At 33.4% G+C, this 12,567-nt stretch overlaps 1 protein-coding gene across 4 annotated transcripts in view; it reads right to left on the bottom strand.

Annotated features, from left to right (window-relative positions):
• Positions 1-2,532, bottom strand: part of LOC134716121 (fibroblast growth factor receptor 3-like) — a 56,217-nt gene extending 53,685 nt beyond the window's left edge. The window contains exon 1 of one of the 4 annotated variants that reach the window (XM_063578899.1): positions 2,393-2,532. The gene's annotated coding sequence lies outside the window, so the exon portion shown is untranslated. Of the gene's footprint in view, positions 1-899; positions 1,137-1,479; positions 1,749-2,392 lie in introns of those variants that run through there. The other 3 variants (XM_063578897.1, XM_063578898.1, XM_063578900.1) reach the window with 3 other exon arrangements.
• Between the last annotated feature and the right edge of the window lie 10,035 nt (positions 2,533-12,567).

The raw sequence follows: 12,567 nt of genomic DNA, 5'->3' as shown, positions 1-12,567 counted from the left end.
TCTTGTGTTGTGCTTAGACATTGGGGATTTGTTAATGACTAGATTTAAATATAGTGACAGTGCAGTATCCTACTTTAAGTACTAGTACTGCTAAAGTCAACACTAGGGACCATCTTGATCCTGTTTAACGATATTGATCATTTATTTATTGTTGAAGACCCTCCAGCAACTTTGACCATTGATCATGAGTATTTTTCTATGCATTGACTTTGTGTGCGATTAGGTTTCATGCACATTTACTCCCTATTTCTTTATTTTCTGTTAAAGGGTGTTTGCATGACTTAATGCAAGTTTGACCCTTCAATGGGAAAGGTCATATGGCAATACATTATTGTTTTTTTCTACAAAGTATTTGATACCGGGAAATTGGTGACCTTACTTTAATTTAATCAATGTTAGATATCTAGTTTTATCTACAAAAAAGGCGTTTTTTTATTCTTTGATGTTTAGTTCAATTCTCCAGAAACGACAATTTTTTTCTGTGTCTTGTAGCATCGTATATTCTTAAAATATTTTTTCGCACAATATCTAGACATCGGTGGGCATGCAAAACTGCAAAACCACTCGTTTACAAATGAAAATCAACACTCAGACTATAGTCACAAAGTACATGTAGGACAATAAATGAACTAAAGACAAACCCGGGACACAGAAGTACAATGTACAAACAATAGACAATCAACGCTGAAAAATTAAAGTAAAATAGAAACTTGGATCACGAAAAACATGCAGGGGCGACACCAGAGAGTGAAGAGAACTTGGTTCTTGCTAGACACTTCCGTGAAAACAATTTGATATTTAAAGACAATCTTTTGTTTTCAATTTTTTTTTTTTTTTTTTTAAATTCTGACATGAGGCATTTGCCTCATTTGCCTCAATGTAGTTACGGCCCTGGCAGTATTATTCCAAAGTCCTCGATGATGCCAGAAAGTAATATTCTCCCGGCCGTTCAACGATAAATGTAACCAACGATTCACTTTGTTTACCTTTTCGTTATAGTCATGACCGGAACTTCCGGAATACCTCGGCAATAATTGACCTATGACCACGTGACTTACTCCATAGACTGTAATAACGTAATCAGCAAACGAGACGATATCGCGCGCTAATTTGTCTGGGTTATTTTCCTGTGTTAAATCATTACCGCCGATCTGCATAAAAACTGTGTTTGGTTTAAAAGTGTGAAATATGTGCATAAAATTTTCTTTTTGAATGCATTTAGGTCCCGGTCGTAAAGTACCTCCTCCCAAGCTTGCAAATTCCACTTGAATTTCAGTACCATCGAAACCCAAATTATACCAACCAAACTCGCGATTCCTATATAAAAAGGAATCTAATCTTCGTACGAATGAGTGACCAAAATTTAAAACTGTATGAACCATAATGTCCTTAAAATTTAATTAGTTTTTCTCAAAATATGATACAAGTATTTCGAATTCAAATAAAGGTATAAAAAATGTAAATAGGATGGCCTAATACCTTGTAAATGAAGTCTGTAACTCCCAACACTCTTTTCCAAACTTGAAATCGTCTTTAGCTGTGGGAAAACTTCTAAGGTTAACAGAATTGGCTTTTTCTCTTGAAATCACAAAATGGCGTCTAGCAGCTTTCAAAACGAAATCGTAAAAGACCAAGCGTCCCCTCACATGCAATGGTGCTATCATGTGCGGTTTCCTGATTGGTCACTCTAATTAAAATTAGCCAATTGCAACTAATATATACCATGATCATGAGATGACCATGTTGACCTTGACTGCATTTGATTAAGAATTGCCGATGATAATACATAGACAGTGGCTATGGAAAGTTCCCAGTTTCATATTACGATATTGATAAGGGGTTACCCACTGTGATGATAAGATTAACAAGAGAACTCAAATTTACTGCCAAAAATCCTTTTACTTACAGTAAAATTAATTTTTGCGTCAATATAAAATTCAATAATACAAAAAAAAACTTGTAGTAAAGGAAAAAAGAACTTTTTTTTCGTTTTTACAAGATATGTGTTGATTTTGCAATTGTATTACCAACTGTTGCAGCATTGTCATCAAACAATGAAATCTTTAATCACTGGGAACTTCCCTTCGTACTTTCTTTTTTTAAAGATAAAAATACAACCAGGAGATAGTTTTATATTACAGATAAACTAAACTACTTGTACAAGAAAGCGCGGGTAACAAATATTTTACATTGGTTTTCCAAAACAATTCTTTCTACGTACCTTTGTGCATTGGATACAATCATTAATTTAAAATTCAGCATTTTTTGTTGCAATCATGACCTTTTGCACAAAAAATACTAATTTGTTTTTTGTTTACATGACATTTAATGTCATTTCATAATGTCATTTCAAAGAAAAAAATGCATAATATAAAAAAGTTTCATTACTCACCATTAAAATAGTTATTCCCAAACAAATTAATAAAGTTTACATCCCAATAGATTAATAACGAAAATTATATGTAGGAACTCTAAAATTGCACGGTTTACTCCAAACTAACGACTTACACTCTATGATCGTAACCACGTAGTAATACTGTTCAAAATTGGCAGGTGCTACCACGTGACCACACAACTTTGCACATTTTACAATAAACAGAAAATTCTTTCTTTACTAAGGCAGCAACCATTTGATTATCTGGGGGGCTATGGTTTTTTCTGGAAAAAAAAAAAGAGTTTGTTTCCAGGTTTTGGTGAAAAAAATATTTTGTTTTGGATCCTGAGTAAAAAAAATTGTTTGTTTCACCCTCAGCTGCCACTATATGTAATGCTAAAATTGAAAGAAAAAAATTGTTTTCGGTTTGTCGCTAAAAAAATAGATTGTTCTTCGCCGAAGGCAAAAAAAAAAGTTTGCACAGAAAAAAAAACCATAGCCCCCCCCCCCCCCCCCCCCCCCAGAAAATCAAATGGTTGCTGCCTAAAATACAATATTTTTGATCAGATTGCAGCAGAGAAATCGCCCCTGGAATATATATACTCGCCTTTCTCTCAATAGTAAGTAAATTGAGATCAATTTAGTTGTTTACATACTTTTTGACAAATAGGCTATTTGCCAATTCCCGTAATTGACCCTTTTATTAGAGATCCCTAAACAAGTTGCCTCTCTTATGAGGAACATTAATTTTTATTTACAATGGAGAGCTAGCACAAAGAACAAATCTACCTTTGCGTAATGTGAGTAATTTATAAGGTTTTCAGATCTTTTAATTTGTTGTTTAACTAAATACTTTTGACATCAGAAATTATTGTTCGTGGACAATTAGTTAAAACGCCGATACGTCACTTTCAAATCATCATGCTTTTTTTTGGCTAAAGCCAATTTTGTCCGGTATGGAACCAGTCTTCGATTGACAAAGGGAAGTAATTTGTTTAAAAAGTGATTAATAACAGAATCAAATCGGTAATTGGCAAATGGACTATTGTCCATCAAAATGACGACCTTATAACTGTCGCGAAAAAAGACATAATTAATTAAAATGTGTCACGGCTTTTATCGTTAAAAAATAGAACAAAAATAAGTGTGTAATTTTTTTAATTGATATTTTCAATGAAAGTTTAATCCAAAAACTAGTTCGTAAATTAATTGAGATTGTTTTTATCTGAGCTACGTTTTAAAAAAATCATCATATGATTTTCCGTGTGTAATTATGATAAATTATGAAGTTACTGTCCTCATGGTCCTAGTACATGGAGAAAGTCAAGGAATGATATTTAATTAATCTATATACCTTACATTTGAGGGAAATATTTTCTTTTTCTTTCAAAAAAACATAATGCCAGACTGCTGATATATAAAGCAAAGAATTGTTATCGGAGAAACACAATACATTTAAATCTATCAATAAAAACTAAGCATTTAATGTTGAATGGTCTAAATTCAAATATTCATACAGAGAGCTTTATATATATAAAACAAAATCAATTTTAAAAAGGGGATGTATATAACATTGAGTTGCTTTTTTAATTAAAAAATATCGAAAGATATATAAGTATTAAATTTTACATAAAGCAGAAAAAAAACAATTTATCCTTCACAAACTATGTCAGTTCATCTGTTGAAATGATCATTACCTATGTTTTATATTTAGGATTATAAAAAGTAAACTCTTATTTAGGTTTGAACATTGCAATGGGAAAGGATAATTTTGTAAGGTCACTCGAAAGTGTGTTTATGTTCTAAATTGGTCAGACAATTCTTGGTCAAATTTGTTGGTGGTCACGTGATGGTTAACGTGTGAAGTCGATGTTTTTCTGCTTAGTGAATTATTGGAAATATCTTTGAAATTTCCCAATATAGGGTGGAATATTGTCAGTGGATGTTATTTACAAACATTAGGAGAGTTGTCTGAATATAAGTGTTTTGTTGGATTTTTAAAGGAATGTAAACAACACGACCGTGAGTAGATTTCTTGTACACCCTAATAACAAATGAAGGGTTAAAATGTAGTACGTCAAGAAAACGACAAGTATCTGGTTCAGACGATAGCAATGCTAAGAAAAAACGTAGCACACACAGAACTGAAGTAAATGACATTTCAAGTAAAAACATTCCAAACATGTCAGAATCCGAATTTTTCTTATTTTCGGCTATTCAAAATCTTGCCAATAATATTTCTATCAGTTTCAATATGGTCATTACCCTCATGCAACAACTAGAAACTAATACTGAAGAGAAGATTTCCGCCAAAATACAAACGACTTTGAAAACTCAAATTCTATAAATGTAGACAACTGCGTTCAGTCGGCATACGACAACTTTTGTGCTGTAGTGAAAGACGGAAGGAAAGACAAACTACGGGTTATCAAAAACAACACCACCAATACCAAATCTATTTACAAACCGTATTGGAATCAAGTTCTCCAAGATCAGTGGAAAAACGTTTGCAAAAGTGAAAAAAAGAAAAAGTACTGTTTTGAACATAATTTTTTTGATAGGTTGAACAGAAAATATAAACGACAACACGTTTATAGGGAAAAAGAAAAACTACAAGAAAAACTGAACCAAAAAGACTTTTGGAAGTCTATAGGAAAATTGGAAATAGTGAGTGAGAGACACGAAAGTATTCCATGGTCCGTAATCGGTAATGACGGAAATATCAGTACAGAAAAACATATCGTTCTAAAACGTTGGAAATCTGACTTTCAAGATCTTAATAACAAAAATGACCATGCACAGCCATCGATAGAGTATAACGGAAATGACATTCAGTCTGATTTGACGAAATTAAAATTATCCTATATCACGAGCAGAAATCATCAAAGCAGTCGAAAGTGCTATAGTGCGTAAAGCTACCGGTTTCGATGAAATTCCCGCAGAAGTTTTTAAAAAACCCGACAGCTGTTGAACTTTTATTCGTTTAATGTAATGGATGCTTTCAGTTGGGAAAAGTACCAGAACAGTGGACAACAGGGATGATTAATCCGATCTTTAAGGCAGGATCCGACGATAGGAAGAATCCTATGAACTACCTAGGTATTACATTAGTGTCCGTTCCTAGCAAAATATACTGTCATGTATCAAATTTACGACTGAATGAGTGGAGGGAAGCTAATAAAACTCTATGCGACGAACAGAACGGTTTTCGGGAGAAGAGAAGTTGCGAAGAGCATATTCATACGCTACATACTGTCATCAATGATAGAAAGATATCACAACTTTTAACTTTTGTGTGATTCATAGATATGCGAAAGGCGTTCAACTCCGTCCCTAGAAATCTTCTTTGGTGTAAAATGTTTAAAGCTGGAATACGTGGAAAGTTCCTTACCGCAATACAATCTCTGTACGATAATGTTAAATGCTCCGTTAAAGTTAACGACCGTCTTACACCATGGTTCAACGTCGATTCAGGGGTTAAATAAGGATGTCTGATGTCGCCTAGTCTTTTTGCGGTGTATATAAACGACCTGGCTGAACGAGTAAATAACTGAAACTATGGTATTAAGATTGACGATATTGAGTTAACATACTACTGTATGCCGGTGATATAGCTGGTATTGCGCCGGATGAACACAAACTACAGAGAATGCTTAATGAGGTTGCGTCTTAGTGTGATGACTGGAAACTTGAAGTCAATCGGGAGAAAACCAAGGTAGTGCATTTTAGAAATCCTTCAATACCTCGGTCAGACTTTGATTTTGAATGTGGAACTCACAACTTAGAATAAATTGACTCATACAAATATTCGGGACTTTGGTTTGATGAGTTCTTAACACTAGAAAAGGCAGTTACAGAACTTTCTAAATCAGCCAGTAGAGCTTTGGTAGCCCTTTTTGAAAAATTCATAGCGACAGGTGGTATGACCTGGAACGTTTATCACAAACTTTTAAAGACGATGGTAGAACCAGTTTTATTCTATGGTAGAGCTGTTTGGGGATACAAATCCCACAGAGTAATTAACAATGTACAGAAAAAGCCGAGGCAAAAACTATCATGCCTACGTCTAAAATGTAAGATTATACGAGTTAACGATGATAGACTTTCATCAAAAGTAGCAGCTTGGGCCTCGCGGCGACGAAAAGGGTGGCATCATCAAATAGACAAACATGTAAACGATTTACATGTTGCTGATATTGTTCATAACGCCTCTATCAGAGTTAAAACGGTGATGCGCCTCATAAGTGAAAATCTAACGAACTTTGACCAGGCTGATTTCGAGAAAGATTTATATGACGACAGAAACAATGCTAACGGCAACAAGCTAAGGACTTACCGTATTTACAAGCAAAGTGTTAAAACAGAACAGTATATTTTCTCGCTTTTACCAAGCAACGTAACGCGAACTATGGCATCATTCTGCAGTGGACCGCTACCCCTATCTGTAGAGACAGGGAGATACACCAGACCGCAAATTCAATTGAATAATAGACTATGTAATTTTTGTAAATTGAATGATATTGAACACGAAACTTACTTTTTAATGGTTTGCACTCTGTATGAAGACATTAGATATGAATTGTTACAAAAGGCACGTAAATATATTTTGAAAACATGAAAACAGAGCTCAAGTTCAATGCTTAAATGACTTGTTATGAAATTCAAGTAGCACTGCCCTACTCTATTCAAAAAATGTCAGGAGAAAAAGTTTTTTACAACATATAATTGTCCATAAAGCCTATTCTTTTTATCAGGTTAAAAAGATAATTTAAAGAAAATATATATTAATTACGGTGAATAACTTTTTGGTACATAAAAAATGAAAGTATATGTATTGTTATAGTTTATGTGCCAATGAGACAACTTTCCACCCAAATAACAATTTAAAAAAGGGTAGTCCGTTTAATTTATCAGGTTTGCAAGATAAATACATGAGATTTCTTATCATTTCCTTTTTTTTTTAATTTATATTATTTCTTATTTTTACATTGTGTGATTGAGTTGTTTTATATGTATATAACAGTTTCTCATAAGTCTTTTTAGGCTGGGTGTTGATCTTTTTTTTATGTGATTGTACTTGTGTAAATATTTTACTATTGTGTAAGATCAATACGTGACAATTTAATAAAATAAATTTATCTTATCTTATCATTTATAAAGATTTAAGCCCTCTTTATTTGTATTTCAAGCTAGAGACTAATTAATGAGCTTTCAATCTCCGTTTCAATCCTAAGTTAATGCTGAACAGTTCTAGAGAAAGGAATAACTATATATGTCTTTACGATATTGTTTTATAGTCTATAACGTGATTTTGATTGTCTCCACATATGTGTTGTTATTCCCTTATATTTAATCTATATTTTATCAAATATGTCAAGTTTACCTTCTGTGTTTTGATTAGTTGAACACATGTATCATGTATATAGCTTAATTATAATTTTTCAATTTTAGGAAAATTAGTCTAATGACCTTAGTTCTAGTGACTCATTTACGAAGGAAACCGGTTAAATAAAAAGGTAATGTGGAAATTATAATTAAAGATTATCTATATAGAAAATGCTGGTACCAAGTCAGTATTATGACAATTGTTATTCATTCGTTTAATGGGTTTGAGCTTTTCATTTTGCCATTTGATAAGGCACTTTCCGTTTTGAATTTTCGTCGGAGTTCGGTATTTTTGTTATTTTACTGTTCAGTAGATAAACTTATCATAGATACTAGGGTTGAAATTTTGTATTTACGGCATTTTAAGAAAAAAAATGATATAACATTCTCCTTATGTATTTCAATCTTACAATCTCTGATTTTGGATGGATCTTTATTTTCTGTCTTTTTCTATCATAAAGGTGTGTTTTATATAAAGATAAGAAGATGTGGTATACGTGCCAATGTAAAAAAAAAACCTCCAACATTGAAGTTAACAACTAGACGCCATTTTTAACAATGAGGAAAACCCTTACCAAATAGTAAGCTTTAAATTGACCCGAAATAACAAAATGTAAATCAATGGAAATGAGATAAATTACGGCCCAATTTATGTAAAATGCATTGCACGGAAAACAAATGTGATATCCAGCAACACATGACAACCATGAATAACAGGCTCCTGATTTGGGACAGGCACATCCATAGTGTGCTAGGGTTAAACATGATTGCAAGCACCCTCCAGTATGTTATTTCTTATACAGTTTTGTTATTACTGGCACTAATTTCAAGACATGTTTTGAACTCCTTATCTGACCATTTTTATCAACACTGATTCTACAGTGGACTTCACTTAATTGAATTGAGGTTGCGGACAATTATGTGGTGTTTGAAGTCTTTAAATCAGCGGACTTTTGAGGAAAATGTTTTAAAAACATAGGACTGTGACCAGTTGCTTCGCTTCCTAGAAATATATTATGGATCGGTACGTTCCGTGCAATACATTAGTTTATGTTGATAGTTCTCCAAAATTTGATATATCTATTTAACTTGATAATGGTTTCTTTCGATTAGAACCAGACTTCCAGTGTTAAACAAAGCGGATATCCCGTATTTTGTGTTTATTGGTCAGAGTTTAAGACTTACAGATTGGTTTATATGAGTTGTATATCGATTAAACAAAAATAGTAAGCTTAATAAACGTTTGGTCTGCAATAAATCAGTCATTAACAACGATGCAGGTGATTTTGTCAATTGACATTTGAATTCGTTTGATAGTTCAATCCTTTGTATAGAAGTTCACATTATCAATCAAAGTATCCCACATCATTTACAATCCTCATCCTGTAATAATGTAAACAAAAGAAAGACTACTGAATTCCAGAAGTTAAAATAGCGGCACCATATGGTTTAAATGACAGCATGGAGGGTATAGGTATTTAATTAGTTGTCAAATGTACTAGGATTATAATTGAACATGCCATTGGCCCGTCTCGTCTACATAAAACTCATCAGTGACGCTCAGATCAAAATAGTTATAAAGTAAAACAAGTAAAAAGTTGAAGAGCATTGATGACCCAAAATTACAAAAAAATGTGCCAAATGGGCTTTAGTAATTTATTCCTGGGATAAGAAAGTCCTTAGTTTTTCGGAAGGTTATTAAACTTACCATATAATTGATATTTGTGTCAATATCGAAGTGCTGACTACTGGCCATGTGCTGGTAATACCATTGGAGACGACACGTCCACCAGAAGTGGAATAGACCCAGTGGTGTATTAGATATCAAAGACACCAGGATTACAATTTATTTCGCCAGACGTGCGTTTCGTCTGAATCAAACTTATTAGTGACGCTTAGATTAAAATAGTTATAATGAAAAACAAGTACAAAGTTGAAGAGCATTGATGACCAAAAAGTCTAAAAAATTGTGCAATAAAAGGCTAAGGTAATCTTTTCTTTGGATAAGAACATCCTTAGTTTTTCGACAAAAATTAAGTTTTGACAACAGGAAATTTATTAAAATGACCATTGAATTGATGTTCATGTCAACACAAGAGTGCTGACTACTGGACATAGTCCTTTCTGTATCTTGGTGAATGTTATGATTAATTTAAACTGTACTCATCGACGTAGACGCATTCATGGTCATCGTCATAAAACATAACATATTCTTCATGATTGATGTGTGACCTTAGTTCGTCTATTTATAAAAAAAGCTGTAGGGTATTCATCACATTTGCAAGACGTCATTATCTCTTCTATTTATGTTTGGAAATAACTAATACAAACATCAATTAAAGTTACAGCTATGATCTCTAATATTGCCAAACACTGATTTTCAGACCAGTTTGCACTCTAAATCTTTCTTTTGCCAACAAAACTCCCAGTGCCATCAACTTGGGCACAACCCTTCAATATCAACCAGATTTCTTGAAATTCCTACTTACCCTAAAGATCAGTTAAGACGTATCATTACATTTACCGATATCAATTACACAAACCAATTGTTAACAAAATTTTCAATTACAATTACGTTTTGCAGTATCTCAATATTGACGACTGTAATTCTAGACCTCGTGATTGAACGTGTGCTAATTAAAAATTTATATACTATCCGCCTAATTACGTTATTACTTAGGATCTTAAAGTTAAAATATTTTTCCAAAATTAGTTATCCTAAGGCCAGATATATCGTGAGTCATATTGAGTCAATTGGAAAAACAACTTCAAAATACTGATGAATTCAGTCGCGGAGTATAACGGGCAAAAAGTAAAATGCGATAAAGAAGTCTTACAATTTTAATTTTGGTTGATTTATTTGTTTTAGCGCGGTTGTTATTTCCCCTGAACCAGTACACTTTTATGTAAAGGGGCAATCAGAAGCTCGCCTTCGGGTGCAGGATTTTCTGTCTGTGTTGAAAACCCATAGGTGACCATGGACTGTTTTCTGCTCTTTGGTCTGGTTTTTGTCTTTTTGACACATTCTCAATTCTATAAGATACTCTTTAGGAATGAATTACGGATGTGAGGTCGTTAAGACAAATTAGAAGTAAAAAATTAAAAGAACTGAATGGAATTTTGAAAACATATTTTTCAAGAATCTTTAAAGACCAAAATGTTGCAGAGCACGTGTCCTCACTCCATAAAACATAGCAATGTCTCCACAGATACAGCCTAAAACAATACAGTTTTTATTTGTATATCACATTACATAAACTACTTGATGTATGCATTAGGGATAGACAATTCTTTCGGAAACTCAATATATACCCCTATGATACCCTAAGGTCTTTACTGAAGGCTAATAACAGCTGTTCGTGTGATGTGTTTTAGCTTTTGATTTTGCCATTCGATCAGGAACTTTCCGTTTTGAATTTTCCTCGAATTTAGTATTATGCTGATTTTCCTTATTTCCGAGAAGTGAATTTTCCTTCACTAATTTGGATACCTTAATTACATAAGAGTGCTTACAAACAATTATATTGCTGGGTCTTCCATGTTCGCCACGAAACCTTATATATTTGATCAGCAATCAACACCCTGCATCAGGGTTATTGTGAAACTACCAATTTCGTTTTGCATAAGAGAGGCGATAGATACCAGAAAGACATTCAAACTCATATATCGAAAAAAAGATTAACAACACCAAAGCTAAAAAAGAAAAGACAAACAGGCAAACAATAGTACACAAAACACAACATACAAAACAAATGGTCGAGGAATCATGATCCTCACCAGAAACTGGGTGATCTCCAGAAGAGATCTTGCTCGTGTTTCTCATGTTAGTACAAACCAAGTCTGATTTCGTAGGTCAAATTCTTGAGAAAAAAAACGGGATTGTACTTACGATATTATGAACACATCCGCTATCATCTGTGAAACGGAAATTCCATAACGGTCAACCAACTCGTAATGACGTCTGTAAAATTTACGAAAGAGTGATTTCCACCATTTGCCCCTTATGGTATATAGTAATAGCTGCCTTATGAGTAGTAACCCTCTATTAAGGAAATTATGATGGGAATTTAAGCCTCAGTATGTCGTATCTATTGGGAGATATATGCGCAACGCAGGCACGGCTGTAATATTGTTTTAGTTAGTATTAAAACATTTGACTTGCATGTATCGATGCTTTACACATGTATTCTACATTCCACCATAAAACAAATTAAAAGATTTTGTGCTGCATTTGAAAGAATATTCAAAGTAGACACAAATAGGATTATTTATTGATCGATTAGAGAACATATTTATTACGTTGATATATAGTGTATTTTAGCACACAAACGACATTACCATAGAAACCAACAGTTCTCCTCCTGCCAACTTTTACCTTTTTATCATGAGGTAAATTTCTTACAGATCCTTTATTATCAGACATCCTTTGTTACACGTATATACCACATCGATCTTAAATGAACGGATACAGCTAAGTCTGTCCAATATTTCAATTTACACCTAGAAATTGACAATGAGGGTCAGTAAACACAACTTTACGATAAAGGAGATAATTTCAGCTTCCAGATAGTAAAATATAAAACCAGGTTTAAGCAACACGAACCCCACTAAAAACTTCGGGTGATCTGAGGTGCTCCGTAAGGATAAGCATACCCTGCTCCATATGTGGCAGACACCCGTCGTGTTGCTAATGTTATTACAAACCCGGCAAATAGTAATTTGGTAGGTAAAAGAGGGACGAAAGATATCAACGGGACAGTCAATATATTCCTGAAAAGTGAAGGGGTTGTAGTAAGACATAAGGAACA

Source organism: Mytilus trossulus, chromosome 4, assembly GCF_036588685.1.
Source record: "Mytilus trossulus isolate FHL-02 chromosome 4, PNRI_Mtr1.1.1.hap1, whole genome shotgun sequence".
Classification (NCBI taxonomy): Eukaryota; Metazoa; Mollusca; class Bivalvia; order Mytilida; family Mytilidae; genus Mytilus; species Mytilus trossulus.
Note: the sequence above shows the minus strand (reverse complement) of the source record. Positions and strands in the feature narration are given on the sequence as shown.